Raw genomic sequence first — 25,666 nt, 5'->3', positions numbered from 1 at the left:
AGGAAATGTCATTTCACCATCTCTGTACAGAACATCACCAGGTGGCTATATTGCATTTTACAGAAAGTTATAGAGCTGCAGAATATAAAGGAATGGTCATTTTAATAACATTCAATTACAATATGACTTGTGTAGCAATAGGCTATATTTTTATTCATGAAAGTACAGTTACTTTTGATAGATTACTGCACTTAAAGCAGAGCCCCCAATGTCCTCACCCGAAGCTGAATCGTCCCTCAGCTCCGGGTGGAGACGCCGGCATCTTCAGTAAGGATATCAGGAAGTGAAGCCTTGCAGCCTGGTTCCCTACCTACTGCACATGCGCGAGTCACGCTGCGCCTTCTGACTGGTCCCTGCTGTCTTCTGGGACCTGTGTGTCTCCCAGAAGACAGCGGGGGGGGGGGGGGGGGCGCGTTGGAGGGTCTGGTAATGGCGTAGATCGCTGCGGATTCTGCAGTGATCTTTCACTGGAAGTGGGAGCAAATACCCGTATTAGACAGGTATCTGTCCCCCCTCCCCATTGAAAGGGTGCCAAATGTGACACCAGAAGGGGGGGGGGGGGACTGGATAAACGGAAGTTCCATTTTTGGGTGGAACTGCTTTAAGGTCCAACTTTTGGAAACCTGAAAATTCTTTCTTGCAACTGCCTTTCTAGCCTAAGGGCAGTGAAGAGCACTTTTACTTAGATGATCTTCTGCTCCCCCAGCAGATAGCACTGCCACATACTCTGGTGGACTGTTCCTCAGCGTCTGCACATCCAATGCAGGGCTATGGTCCGTGCATTGGCCTTGATGACATCAGAGGACCCTAGAACATTGGAGCATAGGGGAGAAGATGCTGCAGGGAATGGTTTAGCAGCACATAGGTTCAGGTAAGTAAATCTACTTTTCCATACCCCCTAGACATAAACAAGCAGGGGAGAATGTTCAAGTTTCCGTGAGTTCAGCTTTAAGAATAAGAACCACTTCTTAAACATTTCTTCTGTTTATGACCAACCTTTAAAAAAATGCAGAAGTCAAACCAAAAGAATGTTAAAATGTGTTATAAAAGAGAAGGCAGTTATCAGGCAGAATGGGCTATTCCAATACAACCCAGTCATTCAGCCTTCCTATGCCATCAACCTCTCCCAGTGTGGCCAGAACGGGTCCTGTGCCCAAGGTTTTAATATACCTTTCATAGCAAAACAATGTAAAATATTAAAACATCTATGCAAAAAAAAAAAAAAAAAAAACACCACACACCAAAATCTAAATTTTACAGCTTTAGAACCAAATTTACCACCAACACTTGCTGCACACCATGTGCTGTCCGATTAACTTTTGTGTCAGCAAGGTAACAAAAGTATCAGTTTGGGGATTTGTAAATATTATATAATACAATTGCTTTGATGTCTTCCCTCCGGACAGGAAAAGCTCAAAGCCTCTAAACGGTTCATAAGAAGGAGTACTACGTGTCCTGACACTGAATTACAATCTGAAGGTACAAACTGCAGCATTTCAAAGCAACACTTCCCAATCCCTTCTACTTCAATTACACAAAAAAATAGCAAAAACCCCTATCAGGTTTAACCTCTCACCCCTCCATCTTCCAAGACATTGTGCGTTGTTTAATATGGCCATGACCTTTTACTTGTATTGTAAGGCTAGCATGATAAATGACACAGTCACCATCAGGCAAGGTTCCTCTATGGCAGAGAACTCCAAGGACCGTCTGTGCTTAGAATGGCCTCCTAACTTTATCCGAAAGCAATTTTAAAATTTTATGTTACATACACTTTATGTGTATGCTACATCTGGGTATTCACGTGACAATTCCTTCAGCCTTTAATTGAAAGCAAAACATGCGTGGAATTAAAGGTTGTTAACTTTTTGTAAAAAAAAAAAAAACACACAAACAAACAGTTATACACAGTGTGTGTATTTATTAATAATAAATTACATTTTGCAGGTAAAAAAAAATAAACAAACATTTGCATTTGTTAATTTTTTACACTGAAACCTGCAAAGCATTGTACCCGCAATCAGTGTCAGTCTCCTGCATACACTCTATACAAGCAGACAGTTACTGAAGTGCAGGAAGAGTCAATGAACTACAAAAATGTGTTCTCATTGAGTGTGGATGAACTGCAAGTCGTCTGCCACGGTGGTAGATGGGACTTGTAGCTCATTTGCTCACAGATCTCTGAATGAATGAATGACATGGCTGACACAGCTGTGTGGGTGGAGCCCCGCAGAGCCACTCTGTTTTTAACATGCGACAGCGGGTGCAGGTAGAAGAACCCCCTCCCGCTGACACGAAGCGTGGTGAGAGGTTGACTGCTGCATAGCAACAGGTTACATCCTAACTACGGGTGTAACATATTAAAAAAGGTCAACTTGCGGTGTAGGTATGCATATACCATACTTGTGTGATGCCTCTAGATCTAGCAGCTGCAAATCACAGTACTCCAGTGACCTCCATTAGGCCCCTTTCACACTGGGGCGGTAGGGGGCGTCGGCGGTAAAACAGCGCTATTTTTAACGCTGTTTTACCTCGGTATTCGGCCCCTAGCGGTGCGGTTTTAACCCCCCGCTGGCGGCCGAAAAAGGGTTAAAACCCCTCGTATAGTGCGGCTATAGTAGAGGTCGACCGATATGGGTTTTTCTCTGGCCGATGCCAAAGCCGATATTTAGAAATCACAGTGGCCGATGGCCGATATATGATGCCGATTTTTTAGGGCCGATATATTAGGCCGATTTTTTTTTTTTTTTCTCCCTTCATCTCATAAAATCTAACAGTTAGACCCCTTTCACACTGGGGCGTTTTTCAGGCGCTTTTGGGCTAAAAATAGCGCCTGTAAAACGGCTCCCCTGCAGTCTGTGTGAAAGCTCGAGTGCTTTCACACTGAGGCGATGCGATGGCAGGATGTAAAAAAAAAATTCTTCAAGCGGCATCTTTGAAGCGGTGTATACCACCACTCCTGCCCATTGAAATTAATGCGCACCGCTGCCGAAGCGCCTGTAAAGCGTTTCGGCAGCAGCGCTTCAGGGGCGCATTTAACCCCTTCTTCGGCCCGTAGCTGGGTTATAAGCGCCCCGCTAGCAGCTGAATAGCGCCGCTAAAATGACGGTAAAGCGCCGCTAAAATTAACAGCATTTTACCGTCAACGCATGCCCGCTCCAGTGTGAAAGCAGCCTTAAGTAATAAGTGATACAGAAAATTGTTTATATTTAAACATTTATTAAACAAAACAAACCTCCAATCAGTTCACTTGTATGTAGAATTTAGATAAAAAAAAAATAACTATATCTTAAATATTAAATACACAAAAGCAGGTAATCAAAACTTTTGGACAAAAAAAAAAAAAAAAAAATGGGCTAACTTTACTTTTTTTTTTTTTTTTTTTAAATTTCACCGCTGCGCAAATACCGTGTGACATAAAATATTGCAACAACCGCTATTTTATTCCCTAGGGTCTCTGCTAAAAAATATATATATAATGTTTGGGGGTTCTAAGTGATTTTATAGCAGAAAATACAGGATTTTTACTTGTAAGCAACAAGTGTCAGAAAAGATTTAGTCTTTAAATGGTTAAACTGAAAACTTCTCCACGGAGTTCAGTCTATTGATAAAAGAACCTGAAAGAGATACAAATGTATCTTCTTATCAGACTTGGCAGGCTGCCCAGAGGAGGAGAGAAGAAAACTTCAGACAACTTGCAATTGACTTCAATTACAGAAGTCATTTGCAAGTCCCGCTGAATCGGCTTTTTTTATCAGCACAATCGGCCGATGCCGATTAAGTAAAAAAAGCCAAATATCGGCCGATATATCAGTCGACCTCTAGGCTATAGCCACGGTATTACCGCGGTATAGCCGCGCTGTCCCATTGATTTCAATGGGCAGGAGAGGTTTAGGAGCTGTGAATACACCGCTCCATCACCGCTCCAAAAATGCAGCTGACAGGAGATTTTTTCTTCTCCTGCCAGCGCACCGCTTTCACACTGAACAAACAGCGGAGGCTGTTTAGGGGCGGTTTGCAGGCGCTTTTTTTAGCGCAATAACGCCTGCAAACCGCCCCAGTGTGAAAGGGGCCTTAGCTTTCAGGTCCCATGAGCTGCTATTCTGCTGCATTATGAACACAGCAAGTTGGACGCTTGGCATAGACGCCATTAAGAGATCACTTTGCATTTTCTCAATGAATGCAAAGTGTTCTGAAATTGGACAAAGTGGACAGCAGGACCTCACTACTCTGCCTCTCCACCTTGTCCAATCAGAGAACTCTCTGCATGCATTGAGAAAATGCAAAGCGATCTCTGAATGGCACCCATGCCAAGCGTCCAATATTCTGTGTTCACAAAGCAGTAGGGAAGCCGCTCAGCAAAGGACCTGGATGCTAATGGAGTTCACTGGAGTAGTGGTGTCTACTACACTACCTGTAGTGGGGCTGTGCTTACACTGAAGGGTTAACTTATGTCTAGGGCACTTGGTAAAGTACATGTACTTAACCAATCTTCTGCTCCAGCGGCTCCTCCATGCTGCTAGACCAGTCCCCTATGTTCCAGTAGTCTAGCAAGATAAGAATTGGTTGGACATCAAGACTGATGCATGGACCACAGCCCTGCATTGGATGTTGGGACACTGAGGTGTCCACCACTGCACCATGGGAGAGCACCATTTGCCAGGAAAGCAGATGATAAAAAGGTAAAGAATGGTACTCTTCCATCCCCTAGACAAAAAACGAGCAGATAATCTGTGTAGTGCGGGTGCAAGTCCATTGAAGGGGGACGAATTTTAGGTTTGGCTTTAAAAAAAAAAGGGGGGGGGGATTTTCTGGACTTGTTCCAGATACAGTAAACATTCTTCTCAAAATCTCCCTGAAATCATCTGCTGAGTTGATGAGCATCCATCAATTAACGTTAAACCCACAATAACCAGTAAAGAGGTGACTATATCGTCTTTCCACTGTTGTAAGTCTGATGTCCACCAGTATTCAAATATCTTGCTAATCACGACGATCTGCAGAAATCTGCCCACACAAGCAGGGTGGATAAAAATCAATGTTTTTTTAGATTTTTATCAAATAGATTTTAATAAAATGCTTTTGGAGTAAAAATCTATCTAAAAGATAGTTTTCGATTTAAGATAAAATTTATTTAATAATTGAGTTTATTCAGCATGAAATGGAGCTTAGTTATGTAGCATGAGACTGTATATTCTGCAATATTTATATTTTTTGGTAAACTAATTCAATGAATCCAAGCTCTGATGGCTGAGATAACATGCACTGCATTGATGCATTCACACAATTTCACAGTAGCCACAAGATAAAACAAAGTTTAGGAATATTTCTTTATCCCATTGTTTTGAAAATCTATGTACACTACAGATTGTATGATTGAATCGGTTCTGATAGTGCCATTTTACTAACCCGACAGCTTATTATTCTAAATAATAGGAAACCTTTGTCATTTTAGATCCATCATGGCAGCACCTGTTAGTGGGCATCCACTCACCTGCTGCCACTACGCCGCTCGCCTTGCTGTGTCACTGCCGCATCAGCCGTCCCATTAAAGTGAATGGGACTGTTGGTGAGTCAACAGCGGGTCAGAGGAGGCGCTGCTGCAGGACAGAGATGACAGTTGCTCTTTAAAAATCCAGTTAATTTAAATCAAGCCTTTTTACTTGCAATTTAAATCGAGTGGTTTTATGTCAAATCCACCCTACACACAAGTGTCGCCCAAGAGGACATAGTGCATCAAGATCTAGAATTAGTTCTCATTTGCATAGTATGTTGGAGAATCCATCCAACATTAGCAAAGCCACTAAGATTCTTAAAATAAATAAATAAATAATAGTGAGATAACTCTAGATGCTGTCTTTGATAACCTCCTTACAACCTCCTTACAATGCTAATTGCCTGGCTGTAATGCTGACTCCCCTACTTCAACATGACGGGACAACACCTCATTATGGTATCAGTGTACAACAATGGTTGGATCAACAGTTTCCATGTTCTCCATGTTTTCCATTGGTCTCCGTGGCCTGTGAAATGGCTACGAGATCCCCTGATCTTTCCCGCTTGACTTTTACTTGTGGAACCACTAAGAAGATGTGAGAGGCATCAAGGGGCTAGATAATGGGACTTTAAGGGCACAACCATAATGAACTACAAAAAATATAAAAAACTTAATTTTTATTAATCACATACAAAAAAACACAGAGAAGAGACATGAGAGTTTAAAAACACATCTGATATAGGCATACAACTCAGTCAAATACACCATAGTGAATCCTATCCTGCAGTCTCCTAGATAATTCTCTATAGCTATGTACAGACAGATTAAACAATGGTTCCTAGTAAAAGAAAGGGTACACTTCCCCTGTAAAGTTGGATTTAAGAGAGCACCGCAGGTCGGGTATTCCAAGGTGGTGTAGTCTCTAATTGCTCTACATGTTTCACGTTGACAAGGAACGCTTCTTCAGGAGCTAGAGGTTCATAAATGTTGGCCAAAATGTATAATGCTATAGGTTTTTGATTAAAAAAAAAATTGGTTTACGTGAAAGTTATAGCACCTTAAAACTATGGTATGTGTACTGAGATTTTTATTTTTTTATACTACTAATGGTGGCAATCAATGACTTCTAATGGGACTGAGATATTGCATCGGACAATCTGACACTAACTGACCTTGGGGGGGGGGGGGATTCCAGACTAACTGCCACTGACATCACCAGTGACATTGATATTACCAGTGATGAGTGATATACACTGACACTGGCTAGGAAGAGGTTAACATTTAGGGAGGTATGTGGGTAATGTGTGTACAATGTGCTGCTTTTATTAACTGATCTTTCAGTTTCGGATGAGAAACTGACAGATCCTGCCTTCGTACAAAGCCTTTTACCAACACAGAGCTCTGGGCTGTAATTGCACACAGCCGATCAGCAGGTCCCAGCCATGAATCATTGGATGGGACATGCTGAAAGGCTCCCGCTGTGTGCAATCACAGCTAAAATCATTAGCTAATGGTCAAAAAAAAAAAAAAAAAAACACAAAAAAGGTTTTTGGTTAAATATATGCCAAATAACCTTATAGTTTAAAATCTATAAGCCAATAGAGTGACTCAGTTGGAATAGGGAACCAGTGTAAAGTACTGATCTAGATTACATATGCTCTGTGTGTACAATTGGGGAAATTTCCTTTCACAAAGCCACAACAAGAAGTGAGAAGAAATCTTCCAAAGTGAGAGGACTTCCCTTTCTTTGACAGCTGTCCCCACTAGAAGCACTAGAAGATCCCCCCCCCCCCCCTTATCTCCTGTTCTGGTGTCAATTCTAACATTTTAGATTTCCCCTTACTTGAGGACAATGTGAATAGAGGAGTTAATCTTCCCAGTGGGGACCCAGACACTCTATCCAAAACATAAAACAAAAGGAGGGGTTGTGGCCTAGAGATTCACTAATAAAGCTGAGAACAAATCATTACTTTTACACCATTTTATTAAATGAATCCAATGTTATGTGTAGCTGATCTACAAAATATTCCAGAGTTGTTGCATTCTTTCAGCAATGCAGGGTGTGGCAAGCAGCAGGTGTATGGAACTGTGCCAGTACCGGTTATCCATACCACAGGGCTGAGTCACCTGAACACAACCTAACCGGAGAAAAACATTCTGCCAGGCGGGAGTTTTAGAAATGACATGCATCAAAATATATATCTGTAGATACTTAAAAGAAAACCGACTATAAAAACATATTGCATAATGGAGGTAAGAAATGACAGTTTTGCAGATTTTATCCAACCGTCCTATTTAAATGGAATGTAAAATCTTGTAACCATTTCTGTAATCCCTAAACTCTTTCCCAAGTCTATGTTAAACTGGAACTTCAGCATTCTTGCAGTTCTGGTAAAGGTGGGGAGTGCCAGAACCTCAGTCCGTTTTTTTTTTTTTTTGTTTTTTTTAAAAGTACCATCCATGACACTGTAGAGGAAGTGAACGAAAAAATGTCCCACATGGAGACACAGACAGTAATATAAACATGACAGGAGTTCTAAGCCATCCAAAACTAGAAATGTTCCTTCTTTTTCAAAAAATATACTAGAAAACAAACCCCCATAACCCAATCAATCAAACACATCAAAACAAAAAAAACTAACAAAAAAAAATAAAAAGGAAGGCATGTGAATGTATATGTGATAGAGTGCATATGATGTCTTTGCACAACAGTACTCAGAGTGAGAAAGGGAGGAGCAGCACTAGGAGCCAATCAGGTGCACTGCAATACACATGCGCCAACAAGGAATATGCTAAAAGAGGCTGGATTCACACCTTAGCATATCGGGAACTCGCTTTCCCACTCGTGGTTTTCTGTGTGTCCCTGCTTGTCATGCATAGGCCAGCCCTTTTCACTGAATGGATTGCCCTGCATGTAACAAACATGCTACAGAATCTCCAAATTCTTCTTTGGAGTGCAGTATGGTGTATTTATTTCACTTTGCCGTGTAGCAAAATGCACAGCTGCTACCCATGCTTAGGGTGCCATTGATAATTGATTGCACCACAGTGCATTTGCAGTGCGCTTTAGAAATGCAGGAAAAAATTATGGTTTTGCAGAAACATCAGGTGTGAATGGAGCCAGAAGGAAAAAAAAAAAAAAAAATATGACCTCAGGCTTCTGTTCTCCTTCACTGTCCAATTAAAATTTGGGGGTCAGATGGTGACCAAGCTGTATTGCATAGGTGCAGAAGATAAAAGTCAGGTCACCAGACTGGCTGTGCTGTCTGCCAGGGTAAACCTTAGGACTGGCAGGTAAAACAGCTCAGATAAATTGATTACAATGTTGTAGGTTTGCCTGAAGTGCAATGTGAATTCAATCCTAAATAAAAAGATGTGCCTTTCCTAAATATCACTTTAAATCTGCACAACTAGGCTTATCACATTGCCAGCAACCAGGGCTCTGCCAGCTCCAAGTGATACACATTTATACTGCAGCGTCCTAATAAACCGTGATCTAGTCTTTTAGATGTTTTATTATTGTGGATAGAAATGTGTTTGCTGGCAGATTCCAGGGAGACGCAGAATAATATAAAACCGCGGAATGCAGAACAAAGGCCAGAACAGGGCGGTAATCTGAGTCATTTCAATTCTCTGCATACACTTAACAAGGGGACAGTGATCAAAGGACAACTGATACTTCTGATTTTCCAGGGCTGCAGCAAACCTAGAGGTGAGCCTATTCAGCACTGAGACAAAAAGGCAGCTACCTTTGTACTCTGAGTATGTCAGTTAACCCACCTGCTGCCACAGGCACCAGCTGGTAGGAAAGGAATAGGAGGGTGCATACATTTACCGTGACAGCAGAAAGGATGGGGCCATCGTACAAAAAAATAGATTAAAAAAAATAAACACCCACCACACACACCCTATACTAGGGGTTTGTTTAGCAGCAACAAATATACGCAGCAAAAATAAATAAAAACCTGCAAAAGTACTTACACGAATGTATTGATTTTGCTATTTGGTGCTATACAAATTCCAAACATACCAAGAGACTGAAAACAACGCCTAGCCTCAGTAAATAGAAGGCAGGTGCAGCATTTAGTAATCTTCAACTATGCTGGAATATGAAAAAAAAATAAAAAAAAATAATTATATATATATATTTTTTTTTTTTCCCATATATATTCCACGGTTATGTGCAATATTTTACATATGTTCTTTCAATAAATATTCCTTATTTTTCTGTCTACATGGCAGTGCCTTCAAAGTCCCACCTCTAGGGGGATTTTTTTCTCTTTCACTACTAGAAGGTTCTCAGTTCACAAAAATAAAGAAATTAGAGAAATTATACATATACACATATATATATATATATATATATATATATATATATATATATATATATATATATATATATATATATATATCTATCTATCTGTGTGTGTGAATAGATTTGTTTTGTGAACTATGAGAGCCTTCTAGTATGCCAAATTCGTGTGCAATTATATATTTACACACAAATTTGGCATACTAGAAGGCTCTCATGGTTCACAAAAATAAATATATTCACACAGATAGATAGATATCTCTATCTATCTATATCTATATCTTTTTTTTTTTCCCCCAAGGCTGGAACACCACTTTAAAATCTTTGGTGGTGTTATGTTTTGATGCTCATTAAGTCATAACCATCAGTGTTCTCCTTTAGGCCTACTTCCAGCCAATGTGAATAAGCATACAGTATCAGAGAGAGGAATTCTTGGGCCTCCTTCCCCCCCACCACTATGGCCCCCTACACAAGCACAGCCCTGTGTGATGCTGATGTAACAGGCTTGGAGAGACCACCGTCTGGCTGATGAGAATCATGTGAGGACTTCAGCGCTGAGGCCAGATTTCCCTAAAGTTTCTCTACAAGAAAACACCTTCTCCAAAATCCCTTTATCCACATTTTCTCAAAACAAGTCGGGATATGGGAAAAAAAAAAAAAAAAAAAAAAAAAGGGTTTCATCAACAATGCAAGTCAATTAATAAGCCATTGTTCTAGCAGCATAACTAGGATGTTTCCCCAAGGGATCTGAAGCAATTTGTACTTTGCTCCGGTAAGCTGTAAGCTGAGAAATGGGAGAGGTTCTATTTCCTCTCTCTACTTCTCTAAATGTCTGATGTCATTCTATTCAACAAGAATTTTCACTTGGAAATCTCCCTCCTCCTCTTTATTGACTGCCTGATAAACCCAGAGTGCAATAATGACAGTAAATGAAGGATTTCAAGGCTTTCCTCCGCAAAGGTGCCCAACAATTACACACATCACCCTTCATAGCAAAGGTGCCAATGCCAGACAATCACATGTATACCGTTTTTTTTATATTAATAAACATTCCTACTGTTTAAAAAAAAAAAAGTGCTAATTCCATTTCTGCTTCACGCAAAGGCTTCATCACTATGCGGGTGAAGGTATTTTATAAGAGATGACAGGCACATACATAGCAGTACACACTATAAAAGTCTCCGACACACACTATACAAACAAAACATTTACTTGAAAAATGTCCTAACCATGTAAACCACTTCATTCACAAGTGTGACTCACAGGATTACAGCTAATTTGTAAATGATTTAAACGGCATTGAGAAATATTATTCCACCCTCAAAAGCACAAATATACACTTAACGCGATATTAAACCCAAAATCAAAACAAACATTCATTATATTGCAGCTTACCCATTTTTAGAGGACTGCTTTCGTTTTCTTTAAGCCTCAGTTTACTAGATGCAAATTCACAGCGATTCGCTGCGGATTCCGCACCTCATCAAATTCACAACCCTATCATACAAACCGATCGCGGAGTGTAAGTTCAGTTAACACCCTGAAATCGGTTTGAAAAAAACGCAGTGTGATCTGCAGAATCGGATTGCATGGGTGAGAACACTCGTGCAATTTGATTCTGGTGCAGACAAAAAAAAAAAAAAAAAGGAAGGGTCCTGCACAAATTTGGTGCGATTGCGGTGCGATATGAGCCATACAAATCCATGGCTTAAATCGCACCCCAGACACACAGCATGTAATTCGAACAGGAATGTGATCAGATCCTGTGCGAATTACATGCGGTGTCCCACACCACATTAGTGTGAACCCAGGCTTAGGTTTTCCCTCATTTTCACCTGGTGATCTGGCCAGTAAGTCTTTTTTTTTTTTTTGAAAAACAAACAGGCTCTCCTGAAGTTGTAACAGTTAAGGGGTCGAGGAAAACCATTTATAACTAACAGAGGTGCTTACAATAGTCAACATTTTTAATCACGACCTTTATCTCAAAATGAAAAAAAAAAAACTGACTAGAGCTGGAGTTTGGATTCAAATTGTTTAGTGTATCTATGCCTGCTAGTACAGAACACTCCCCTTTCCCTAGACTGACAATGCTGCTGTCCAAAGGTGTCTCCGTTTCTCCATCATCCAAATCACATCTATTTTACTTGGTTTTGGCTGCTACAGTGCCTTGAAAAAGTATTCATACCCCTTGAAATTTTCTACATTTTGTCGTGTTACAACCAAAAGCATAAATGTATTTTACTGGGATTTTATGTGATAGACCAACACAAAAATTGCAAATAACTGTGAAGTGGAAGGAAAATTAAAAAAGGTTTTCCACGCAGAGGTGATCAAATACCACCAAAATAAAGCTCTATTTGTGGGGGGGGAAAAAAAAGACAAAATATTTTGTTTGGGTACAGCGTCGCACGCCCGCGCAATTGTCAGTTAAAGTAAAGCAGTGCCGTATCTTAAAACATAGCCTGGTCATTGAGGGGGTAAAACCTTCTGGGGCAGAAGTGGTTAATCTCAGTATTAATACAGCTGTTCTGTGAATCCCTTAGAGGTTTGTTAGAGAACCTTAGTGAAGAAACAGCATCATGAAGGCCAAGGAACACACCAGACAGGTCAAGGATAAAGTTGTGGAGAAGTTTAAAGCAGGGTTAGGTTATAAAAAAAATATCCCAAGGTTTGGGCATCTCACGGAGCAATCCATCATCCAAAAATGAAGAGTATGGCACAACTGCAAACCTACCAAGACATGGCCGTCCACCTAAACTGACAGGCCGGGCAAGGAGAGCATTAATCAGAGAAGCAGCCAAGAGGCTCATGGTAACTCTGCAGAGATCCACAGCTCAGGTGGGAGAATCTGTCCACAGGACAACTATAGTATTGGTCGTGCACTCCACAAATCTGGCCTTTATGGAAGAGTGGCAAGAAGAAAGCCATTGCCAAAAGAAAGCCATAATTAGTCCCGTTTTCGAGAAGCCATGTGGGGGACACAGCATACATGTGGAAGAAGGTGCTCTGGTCAGATGAGACCAAAATTGAATTTTTTGGTCTAAACGCAAAACACTGTGTGGTGGAAAACACTGCATATCACCCTGAACACACTATCCCCACCGTGAAACATGGTGGTGGCAGCATTATATTGTGGGGATGCTTTTCTTCAGCAGGGACAGGGAAGCTGGTCAGAATTGATAGGAAGATGGATGAAGCCAAATACAGGGCAATCTTAGAAGAAAACCTATTAGAGTCTGCAAAAGACATGAGCAGATGTTCACCTTCCAGCAGGACAACGACTCTAAACATACAGCCAGAGCTACAATGGAATGGTTTAGATCAAAGCATATTCATGTGTTAGAATGGCCCAATGAAAAGTCCAGACTTAAATCCAATTGAGAATTTGTGGCAAGACTTGAAAATTGCTGTTCACAGACGCTCTCCATCCAATCTGACAGAGCTTGAGCTATTTTGCAAAGAAGAATGAGCAAAAATGTGCAAAGCTGGTAAAGACATCCCCAAAAAAACTTGCAGCTGTAATTGCAGTGAAAAGTGGTTCTACAAAGTATTGACTCGGGGGGCTGAATACAAATGCACGCCACACTTTTCACATATGTGTAAAAAAAATTGAAAATCTTTTATCATTTTCCATCCACTTCACAATTATGTGCTACTTTGTCTATCACATAAAATACATTTACATTTTTGGTTGTAACATGAACAAATATGGAAAATGTCAAGGGGTATGAATACTTTTTCAAGGCACTGTATAGAATGCAAATAAAATAGGACTGTTTAATATTGCCCTTTGCCTTAGCCTCCTTAAAAGTGGTTGTAAAGGCTGAAGGTTTTTACCTTCATGCATTCTATGCATGAAAGTAAAAAACCTTCAGTGTGCAGCTTCCCCCCAATACTTACCTGAGCCCAATCCAGCAATATGCATGAGAGCAGCTACTCTAACAATTGAAACTGTGGCACAAACAAATGCTAATGCACAATCCACAGTTAGCCAACCAGCCTGCCCCATGTGCGACATCACATCCTGCCTTGTGTTCCACAGTGGCTCTCCTCACTTACTGGAACATTGACAACATAGCATTTGCCTCGCCCCCTCTCTCTCCTCATTGGCTCACTCACTTTTATTGACAGCCAATCAGGAGGGAGAGTTTTGGACAGCAGAGGCTCTCGCGCAACATCGCTGGATCAAGATGGGCTCAGGTAAGTATTGGGGGGGGCTGTTGTACACGGAAGGTTTTTTTATTTGAATGCATGAAGATAAAAGAAAAAAGGAACTTAATTTATTCGCTGCACCTTCATGAAGCCATCCTATGGTGTATTGACTCATAGGGACAGGACTTATGGCACCTTTCAGAGGTACACCTACACTATTGTCCGCCTACACGAACCCAAGTGCTTGTATACAATCATGTGGTCAAGAATGGTAGCAGTAGTGGCACTTTTTCAACCTTCTGATGCTTTTGGCTTTCTTTACCTGCATAATAAAGTCATTGTTAAGTAATTTAATAGCAGAGCCGAAGTAGAAATGTGACTGCGTAGAAAACAGCAATGAAAGGGTTAGAACTTCCAAAACCAGGATGCCTCGCAGCCCTCTGGAGTGGGGCCACTGAAACGGAAACTCTGTACTGAGTGGCCAGGGACAGACAAGGAAAGATCAGCAAAAAAAATCCCAGTTAGCAGGAAATCCGTCAGCGTGTAGGAATCTGTGTGTGCTTAAACTAATCGTTCACACACCGACCTCTTTGGGTCTTCAGTCTCCAAAGCTGGCCTGGAATAATATCTAAAACTATCCAGGAACACACTCAAAACAGACCGCCATCATAAACATCTAGGCACTGCAAGATTCCAAGTAGCTTTCAGTAAATGGACACAAAATGTAGAGGAAAATTTCTGTCTTCACCTAAATATGTGATGGGTGGTGTAATGAAAACCTGATGGGAATGTGAACGTTTTAAAGGGAATGCCACTCCAGGGATAAAGGCAGATTCGAGAGAAAAAAAAAAAAAAAAAAACACAACCTTTAAATCATCATCATTTAAGATGCCTATAGAAATTAAATGAAAGAATAAAAAAAAAACAAACAAAAAAATAAAAATTATATTTTCCTATAGTAATATGAATCGGTTTACAACAGGCCAAAAGCAGAGGACGGTTGGACATCCAAGCATGAACTTGATGGTCTCATGAGGTTTTTTTTGCCCAAGTTTCAGCCAGACATAACAATGCTTTGGTGACATAGCCTTTCCTGTTGTGGCTTTGTAGGAGGAGGAGGTAAATAGTCCTAATATGAGCTCATTTCACAGAAAGCAATAGAAACTGCACAAAGTTTTTCTGACATGTCCAATCACTATCCCTCAAGATCTCTGGGGCTCTCTGATGCCATTTCAACCAACATCTTAACTACCTCTTGCCTATGCATACGGGGAGGGGTTGAAAATTGGCTGACTCTCCCAATAAGTTACTGTTAGCAGTAAAATATCCAACATTACCTATTGCTGGCCCCCTTTCTCCTACCAGATCATATACCTGGACCTATCTTCTGGTATCCACAAACATAAGGTTCATCATCCAACCCAAAGTCCACAATTGTCTTTTCTCATTCCCTTAAAGTGACAAGTCATTTTTTCATAAAACACCAACAATATGTATTTGCTGGGTTTTTTTTCTAACAAAAAAAACAAAACTAATAAAAACCAAAAAAAAAAAAACCCGCTTTCCTCCTCGGCATATAGTTTTGAAAGTCTCCCCCAGCCACACTAACACACTTCCTGTTCAATGAGTTCCCCCATTGCCACCTTGACCTATGGAGTCCTGCAGGAGTCCCCTCTATGTGACTGCGCCTGCCTGTACTACAACTGTACACGCAGTGTTCTCTGCACCACACACACACACACACACAGAGGCAGTGTGCAAGAGAAACAGAGCCGCTGTCAACCATCGTTGTGCAGGAGGAAAAGACGCATGGCTTTTGCTGTGTCCTCTCATGCTGTCTATATGCATGCGGCACTCAAAACACTACATGTACAATGGTAGTACAGATTGGGAAGCACACAGAGGGGACTCCTACATGTTTCTATAGGTACCATACAGAATGGAAAATGTGTCAGTAAAGCGGGGGGGGGGGGGGGGGGGGTGCACTTTCAAAAGAAGACATGGAGGAGGAAAAAAAAAAAACGTTCGATGTCTGGAAAATGACGTTCAAAAGTACTTCAAAATGTTATTTGCTTTTAGCATTCGATTTTGGAATGAATGTCATCTCCCAAACGATAACTACATTCAGCCATATGTTTACACTGGTGTGTGCGGAACACCACATCGCACCACATTCCTGTTCATATCACATGCGAGGTCTGTGTGGTGCGATTTGAGATGTACATAAAGTGCTTTTGGCGGCAAAATGGTACAGGGCCCTTTTTTTCCTGCACCTGAATCGCAACGCATGGCTGCGTTTTGCCATGTATTTTGGGGTTTTGTTAATCTAACATTGACACCCTCAGCAGATCGCATGGACCTTGTGTGATAGCTTTGCAGTGCTATGCGATGCAGGGAAACACAGCAAATCTTGTGCATTTCCCGCATCGCATTCAGTGTGAACCAGGGCTGTTAGAAATTTGTTTGTTCAAAAAAAATTTCCCCATCGTGCTCTTTTGAATTCTCTCATCACCCCAGTCGAAAATGAATGTTGATTTGACCGCGCCAAGAATTAGAAATTTAAAAAAACATTTTTAATGAAATTGTACTTCTAGTAGCACTGTATTGCCAACTTAGGCTCGATTCACACCTATGTTGCTTTTGGGCGTTTTTGGAGGTTTTTTTTTCATGCTTGCCACGTTTTTGAGCAGCGTTTTTGCCGCGTTTTTGCCGCGTTTTGCGTTTTTTTTTTTTTTTTTTTACAGTTTTTTTTTACAGTCTAAAAAAAAAAAAATAAAAAAAAAAAAACGGCAAAAACGCATCAAAAACGCTGCAAAAACGGTGCACTTGCGTTTTTGATGCTTGTCCATTGAAATCCATTACATGCAAAACGCTGCTTTTTGCATGAAAAAAAGTCCCCGACCCTTTCCAAAAATGCAGAGAAACAAAAAGGCATTGATGTGAACATGTTCCATAGGAACCCATTTTAAAAAATTCCCGTGCATTTCTGCAAAATGCAAAATGCATCAAAAAACGCGCTAGTGTGAATGGAGCCTTAAGGCTTTTCCAGGTTAATTCTCCTATAGATCTAAACAGCTATAAACTGCCCCAGCACTCCGGCCAAAGGTAACGGCCCTGCGTTAGGCCAGCTTTACGGGGGCACAGTAGCAGAATTAAAGAATCTCCCCTATTGCAGAGACCCAAGCCATTGGAAAAATTCTTGTGGTGAGAATTATTACACGCTTGTTTTTCTTATACAAGGTGTGTAAACGTTTTCCCCACTGAAGAAAAACATAAAAATCTCTGCACTTTAGGAGGATAAAGTCAAAAAAAGTAAATATTATACTATAAAGTATTACAAGTAATAATATTGCCACACTGGTTTCCACTTATTCATTCCAAATCTTTAGGTGGAGTTTTGATTCTAACACAAATAATGACCTCTGCTTCATAAAACAATAATTAGGAGCAGTATTGTATTATAACCTTGCTTACTTACAGCTTGTCATACAGACAACATAAAATCTATCAAATCATTTAGTATAGTTCACCCAACATCATCAAATGCTCACTGATCCAGAAATATTTATAATAGATAGAGATTATATATATTATATACATATTCACCCTTTCTGGTCTCATCTCTGCACAGGCTGTACATTTTATTACATTTTAATAAAAGTTTATAAAAAAATAAAAGTTTCCCTAAATAGAAAATGGAGGAAATTCCAATTTATAAAACAGATCATTTTGAAAATATTGTATATTAATATATTGTATATTATATTGTTGTTTCCTGCACTAGATACTGTGGGCTGCACGGAGGGGGAGCCAACCCAGCCACCCGCGATCGCTCCACAGAGAGGCAGAACGGGGATCTGCCTATGTAAACAAACCCGATCTGTGTTCTTCCTGTCAGTCCATCCTACACACAGTTAGAAAACACTTGCAGGGAACACACTTAACCCTTTGATAGCCCCTGATGTTAACCCCTTCCCTGCCAGTAACATTTATACAGTGGTCAGTGCATTTTTTTTTTTAGCACTGATCACTCTATTGGTGTCACATTGGGTCAGATTTGTCCGCCGCAATGTTGAAATCCTGAAAAAAAAAAAAAAAATCACTCGCCGCCATTACCAGTAAAAAAATAAATAAATAAATAAAATAAAAAAATAAAGGCCCTAAATCTATCCTATAGTTTGTAGACGTTATAACTTTTGCGCAAACCAATCAATAAATGCCTATTGGGATTTTTTTTTTTTTAAACCAAAAATATGTAGAAGAATACATATTGGCCTAAATTAATGAAGGCATTCATTTTTTTTTTCATTCAGAAAGAAAATTGTCAGTCTTTTGTTTATAGAGCAAAAAATAAAAACCGCAGAGGTTATCAAATACCACCAAAAGAAAGCTCTATTTGTGAGAAAAAAAAAGGACATGAAAGTTTGTTTGGGTACAACATTGCAAGCTTGCGCAATTGTCAGTTAAAGTAACGCAGTGCCATATCTCAAAACATGGCCTGGTCATTAAGGGGGTAAAACCTTGTGGGGCAGAAGTGGTTAATCTCAGTATAAATACAGCTGTTCTGTGAAGCCCTCAGAGGTTTGTTGGAGAACCGTAGTGAACAAACAGCACCACAAAGGCCAAGGAACACATCAGACAGGTCAAGGATAAAGTTGTGAAGAAGTTTAAAGCAGGGTTAGGTTATAGAAAAAAAATAATACCCCAAGCTTTAAACATCTCACAAAGCAATGTTCAATCCATCAGCCAAAAAATGGAAAGAATATGGCACAACTGCAAACCTACCAAGTTTTGGCAGACCATCTAAACTGACAGGCCGGGCAAGGAGAGCATTAAATCAGAGAAGCAGCCAAGAGGCCCATGGTAACTCTGCAGAGATCCACAGCGCAGGTGGAAGAATCTGTCCACAGGACAACTATTATGCCCCATACACACGATCAGAAATTCCGTCAGAAAAAACTTGGATGGTTTTTCCGACAGAATTCTGCTCAAGCTTGCCTTGCATACACACGGTCACACAAAAGTTCTCTGAACTTTCGACTGTCAAGAACGCGGTGACGTACAACACTACGACGAGCCGAGAAAATGAAGTTCAATGCTTCCGAGCATGCGTGATTTTTTGCACGTCCAAATTGCATACAGACGAACGCATTTTCGGATAGGAACGTTTTCCGACCGAAAAATAAAGAACCTGCTCTCAATCTTTTTCTGGCTGGAATTCTGCTAGCAAAAGTCCGATGGAGCATACACACGGTCGGAATTTCTGACCAAAAGCTCACATCCGACTTTTGCTGGCGGAATTTCTGATAGTGTGTATGGGGCATTAGTCGTGCATTCCACAAATCTGGCCTTTATGGAAGAGTGGCAAGAAAAAAGGCATTGCTGAAAGAAAGCCATAAGAAGTCCTGTTTGTGAGAAGCCATGTGGGGGACACAACAAACATGTGGAAGAAGGTGCTCTGGTCAGATAAACCAAAATTTTATTTTTTTTAGGCCTAAAAGCAAAACACTATGTGTGGCAGAAAACTAACACTGCACGTCACCCTGAACACACCATCTCCACTGTGAAACATGGTGGTAGCAGCATCACTTTGTGGGGATGCTTTTCTTCAGCAGGGAAGTTAGTCGGAATTGATAGGAAGATGGATGAAGCCAAATACAGGGCAATCTTAGAAGAAAACCCGTTAAGAGTCTGCAAAAGACTTGAGACTTGGGGCAATGACTGTGCATGCCAGAAAAGTTCCCTAAGCCTCGGTTTACACCAGAGGCGGCACGACTTGCAGGTCGCCTCACCGAGGCGACCTGCACACGACTGCCGGGGCGACTTGCAAAACGACTTCTGTATAGAAGTCTATGCAAGTCGCCCCAAGTCGCCCCCAAAGTCGTACAGGAACCTTTTTCTAAGTCGGAGCGACTTGCGTCGCTCCGATTAGAACGGTTCCATTGTACTGAACGGGATGCTACTTGTCAGGCGACCTAGGTCGCCTGACAAGTCGTCCCAGTGTGAACCGAGGCTTACAGTCTAGGAAACAATTTAGGTGGAATTACCCTTTAAATGCAGCAAAAAGAAATTAGAAGATAAAAGCCACATAGGTGAGAAAGCAGGTGATCAGGTAAAAAATAACAATGACTAGACATTTTATAAGGGTCCAATCACACTATGCATGAAGATAAACAGAATGTCAGCGCACAACTTCATGTATTAACAGTACACTGCAGTAGCACAAGGCACAATTTACTGCAGAACAATGGAGCGAATAGGCTCCTTGGGATCCAAGTGCAGAAATATCACATCCAGAAATCCAGATCTGCTCAACTGCTAAGAACAAAGTACAGACAACCAGGGTCACTCTCTAAGTGGTCCCCCCATGGTGGAGGTCACACAACTACCTACTAAACCCATCTTTGAAGGACACATCATCATGGCCTTTGTGAGATGGAGAGCATCCTGCTGGAGTGGAATCTCATTGCTGGAGATTGTTGAGATAAAAGAAGCCACCATAGGATTCCACCTGCCCCAACACTGCTGTTTAATAAAGAGATAAACCTTCAAATAAAAATATGAAACCACAAAGATAGACAATGAAATGACGGTGACATGTCCTACACACCATTCATCAGCACAATCTGCACTTGCATTGTGCTATCCCTGATAATAATTAGAAGTCAAAGTGATTACTTGTGTGCGTTTCCATAGGAACTCCTTCTCGGGAACGTACAGTCCTTGTGATATCAATGTGTACATCGCCGCTCCACAGATCTACTGTAGAAATAAAGGGTGAGAAAATATCCCACAGAGGCTCCAGGCCGAAGGGGTCAAATATTCCCTTTAATCCAAAGATTCTTTCCCATTTGATAGGCTTTAATCCTGTGACCCGGTAACCTCACATTCCTTGGTATCTCTGTCACAAATGGACCATTCACAGGATGAAACTGCAGCTCTGTTAGATAACTGCCACTGCAGTACAACAAGCCAGCCTCTGTGCCCTGGGCCAGGGCCACTTTGTAGACACATAATACAGAGGACCCAGGAGACTTCAATACACAGACATGCCGGATATTATACACAAAGGACTACAAGGCATGTGTCCAACATTTACATTTAAAGTGACACTAAACTATGGTTTAAAAAAAATGGTGTGTATTCTTAATTCAACAAAGCACCTTCTACTGCTCTCCTCCAAAAATTCATTTTTTTTCTTTCGGTACAGTGATCTGACTTGTGTTAGAGGGTGGCTACGTTCATTCTCCATGGTCCCACTGTATGTAGGAACATAGCCACCCTCTCTAGCCCACTCCTAGATAAACTCGGGACTATGGGATTTGTTGTGTGCCTAGAACAGTGCACATGACCGCTACTAACGTGCACTGCTTGTTCCATACAAATAAAACCAAGGGGGGAAAAGGAGAGGCCCAGGAGCTCACACAGGACATTACAAGGAGGCAGAAAACACAGTAAGAAGAGTAATAAGTGAACTCCAGAAAAAAAAAATAATTTGCAAGCATGAGACTATAGCTAGGGTGAGCAAACTTTCACCTGGATGGTCTGATTAGGTCTGCCTGTCAGTTTTTCACTACTTTGGCTCTGCTGAAGAGGGTTTGCCCTTGAAACGCGTCAGCCACCATGGACGCCTCCTGGTCTTCTCACTCTATTGGTAGACTACAGGAGACCTGAAGGCGATTGGTTTCATTTTCTATGATATGCGTACATATATTATGTGTTTGTGAGTATAACAATTGTTCTTCCTCTTCTCAAATAAAATGTATTGTGGCAATGCGCTAGGTCAGTGCGCCCCTCTCTTCTTGTTGTTTTACAGTTTTTTCAGTGGACCTGATCAGAATCTCCATGTTAAAGAGGTTGTAAACCTCTATGGGGAAGTTGTACCTACAGGTAAACCTATAATAACGCTTACCTATAGGCACTGTAAAGATCTGCTAAAACATGCGCCATTTAGGAGATATTGGCTGTACACTGTGCCGATGATGTCATTGGCACATGCGTTGTTTCTTCAATAGCGAGTGCGGTGACTGGCGGCTCCCATGCGCATGTGCGGGAGTGAAGTCACATAACTCTGGCCAGTGTGAGTCCGCATCCTGGAAGGAAGAGGGGTGAACATGGACACGGCCTGCAGCGGGGAACATGTAGGCTTCGTTTGCAGGTAAGTGTCACATAATGTGCTAGTATGGGAAGCATACTAGCACATTATTCTTTTACTTTGCAGGAGGGAAAAAAGGAAGTAAAACCCATCAGAGTTTACTTCCTCTTTAAGCCCAGTACACACTATACGAAAAATCGGACAAACGATCGCCCCCGATGTTTCACAGCAAGTTGAAACCAAGGATGGTACTCATTATATGAATTTTCTTGGACAAAGGCTTTTTGTTTATGGTTTCTGATCATGCACAGTCTTTTGTATCCGAATTCTCTCATACAAAAACGTTAAACGAAAAAAGTTCTGTTAACATACGAAAAAGATTTTGGAGTTTGTCCCTTCGGAAAATTTTGTTTGGAAAATCTGAATCAAGATGTTCTTCTGATTTTCTCATAGTGTGTACCCAGCTTTAGTCTATGCGCCCGTGTACAGCCAATTGCATTCGGCCGCCCACCGATCTAATAAGGGGTTGGAAAGCTCTGGATTTTAAATGCAGCAAAAAAAAAAAAAAAAAATGAACAGACATGGAGATGACAAAAGTGACTTCTGTCCGGCTCCAATTCAGCAAAGAATCTGTTGATGGATCCCCTGCTGATTGGAGAGGATACAGAGTAAGCCTGAGGACTCACACATGGCGTATGATTTTATGTAGAAAAAACGGCAGCAAACATTACATGTGTACGGCACAAATGGACCCCAACGCTAGGATGTAGGTAGCCATTCAGGGCTATTAGTGCACACTTACACTGAACACTGTATGCATGTAAACGTTGGCAAACATCTGCAACATACAACATTAACCCCTTCCCGTTGCTGCCTCCCAGCCCTTTAGGAGCGTCTAAATGCCAGGAGGCGGCGGCAAGCATTCGGGTCATGTGACCGATGTGGTTGGCTATCACATGATCAGAAAGCTCCTGATCAAAAGTATGCACTGGGTGCGTTTCGGTCCCCGGGGAGGGTGGCTGTGCTGGGAGAACGCTCTCAGCACAGAAAAGCATTTCAGCATAAAGCCAATCCGCCAAGGGACCGAATATTTGCGCCATGTTGGATGGAAGAGGTTAAATCCAGTCTATATGCACGACCATGCAGATTTTTTTTTTTTTTAATGCAGCTGAATAGGAGGGTCCACACAGTAACATGGACCAATAACATACAGCTGTATTCATATCCGTAAAAATGGATGCATTAGGGATCGAAACGCGGTGTGTATTTTGCGCTCGTGTGCGGGGGCCCTTACTGATTAAAAGTTCAGTGCTGCTGCAGTTATCAAATACCACATTCCCAATGTGATATTTGGATTCGGCATGAAGAGAATGAGAAGAATGAAGTTAAACAAAGCAATCTACAGCCAAGTGAGCGGAGCTTTCTGCCATAGCCAGGGATGGGGCACTCCAGGCTGGGTATCCTGGACACTGCTATGGGAGGGGGGAGGAGAGAATTGTGTAGAGGGAGAATGTGGTCCTGTGGTTTCCTGGAGACAGGAATCTCATGCTCCCTCCCCAGGTCTCCAGCCACGTAGGAAGCCTCCCTGCCAAACGGCGCTCCTCCCTTCCTCCTCTTCCCTGGAAAGTGAGTGCGGCCAGGCTCAGTGACTGGGGGGGGGGGGGGGGGGAGACACCGCTAGGAGCAGGTGGAGGAGTTCACAGGCAGAGAGACAGGTGTTCTACTCTACAATCCGTCCAATCAGCAACATCACCAATCTCCACATCCTATAAATATGAGAGCAACCAGAAAATAATCAGCACCTGAGGGTAACAAAAATGTATTAAAGAACCAATCCAATCTCACCTTTATAATAATAGACAGGATGTGATTGGCTGCGATAGGCTCACCTCTATTTTTGCTTTGGGGATCATTTACATCAGATGCATTTTTAAACATATGTACAAGAAGATTGAATGTATTCCAATGAGTATAGTTTACACCACTGCAGTGCTTTCATCTGCGTTTCAAAGAAGTACATCATGCTACATTTTTCTGCAGCGCAAACGCATGTAAATTGCACTTAAAATTTTTTTCCAAAAAACACAGCAAATACATGGAAACGCACTGCAAACGCACATGCAGAGCACAGAATACAGAGACTGTGGTGTAAATGAGCCTTTAGGATCTACACTATACAATCTGATTGTACAATCTCCTCTAGTCTATGTAGTACAAGGACCTGCCTGGGTTCATGTCAATGAAAGGCATTCTTTAAGGGCCCTTTCACAATGCTCTGTATCACAATCATGGTAAAACCCTGTATGCGTTTTTATCACGATTTTGCTGTGTTTCATATGCGTCTCTGGGTTGCCTGCACCGCTGAAAAAAAAAATGTGACTCAAAAACATAGCAAAAATGCAAATTGCGGTGCGTTTTTACTGCAATTTCTATTTCAGTGGAAAGCTGCGTTTTTAGTGCAGATTTCCAACACCGCACCAAAGATGCAGCACTTCGGACTTTTCATAAGGCGTCGCACCCACAGAACTTCGGTGTGAAAAGCCCTATAGGATTTTCAGGGAAACGTTTTTCTTGCAGAGTTAAAAACGCAGGTAAAACGCATCGGTGTGAAAGGGGCCGCTTAACGCTGACCTCCTATTACATGGTTTCTGTAAAACTAAGGATCACCATACATGTGACAATCTGCCAAAACAATCAACTTTAGATTTACCACAATTATCTCATACGAGATCCATCCACAATCAGATTGCAATCTTTAGAGTCACATGACACAGAAGATGTGACAATGACTACCTGAGACATTCCAGGAGGAGGGTGACAGGTGACACACACACATCCGATCTCAGGTGTCAGCACACAATCCATTGTCATTAGAAGAAAGGCTGCAGCCCAGCCGACCAATCAGACGTCAGCTGTCACCTCGTGCCCTGAGCTCCTCTATAGAAAGTGATGAGAAGACCCCGGATACAAGGCGCCTCAATCGTCCGACCAATAACAGCCCGAATACACAAGTTTAGCAGTGTGTGGCCCCTGAGAATACTGACCATATGGGCTCCTCCGCCTTCCCGTACAGCGCTCTATAGAGCCGTCCTCACTCCGCACACCAACTCACTCTGATACACTCAGTACTCAAAAGAACGCCGAGCTCCGGCTCTGCTCCGGCTCTGCCCCCGCCCCCTCCACTCTCATTGGACAGCTGCCATGCCGCCCGCCGCCCTATTGGTGCGCTATACTGCCCATTGCGATCACACAGGAGTCTATTGTGCTCCCCGGGTTTATTCAGGGCAAGGTCTGGTAACTCTTCCAGTGCTGAAGACAAGAAGAGAGGATGGCAGAATGTTCTGTATACAGGGAACACTCATCAATATTCTTCTATACACTCTCCAGACACAGCTAGCACCGGATTGGACCCCCTTTTTGTCTTCAGAACTGCCTTTAAGTGCTAGAAAACTGTGTACTGCCTACTAATAAGGCTTACCTGTATGTACTGTGAATAGCTCCTAAACTTGCACAGTATAGAGGTATTCAGAGTGCCTGCAACCGGTGACATCATGGGCACATGTGCTATGAAGGTCCGGCTTATAGTGCCAGAAACAGCGGCTCTTGTGTG

General features: G+C 41.7%; 1 protein-coding gene across 1 annotated transcript in view; it reads right to left on the bottom strand.

Moving 5' to 3' along the window:
* Positions 1–25,237, bottom strand: part of AMOT (angiomotin) — a 104,418-nt gene extending 79,181 nt beyond the window's left edge. Inside the window, exon 1 of the mRNA XM_073599343.1 lies at positions 25,101–25,237. The gene's annotated coding sequence lies outside the window, so the exon portion shown is untranslated. The remainder of the gene's footprint in view (positions 1–25,100) is intronic.
* Positions 25,238–25,666: the final 429 nt, after the last annotated feature.

Source organism: Aquarana catesbeiana, linkage group LG09 (assembly GCF_042186555.1).
Source record: "Aquarana catesbeiana isolate 2022-GZ linkage group LG09, ASM4218655v1, whole genome shotgun sequence".
In the NCBI taxonomy this organism is placed as follows: domain Eukaryota; kingdom Metazoa; phylum Chordata; class Amphibia; order Anura; family Ranidae; genus Aquarana; species Aquarana catesbeiana.
Note: the sequence above shows the minus strand (reverse complement) of the source record. Positions and strands in the feature narration are given on the sequence as shown.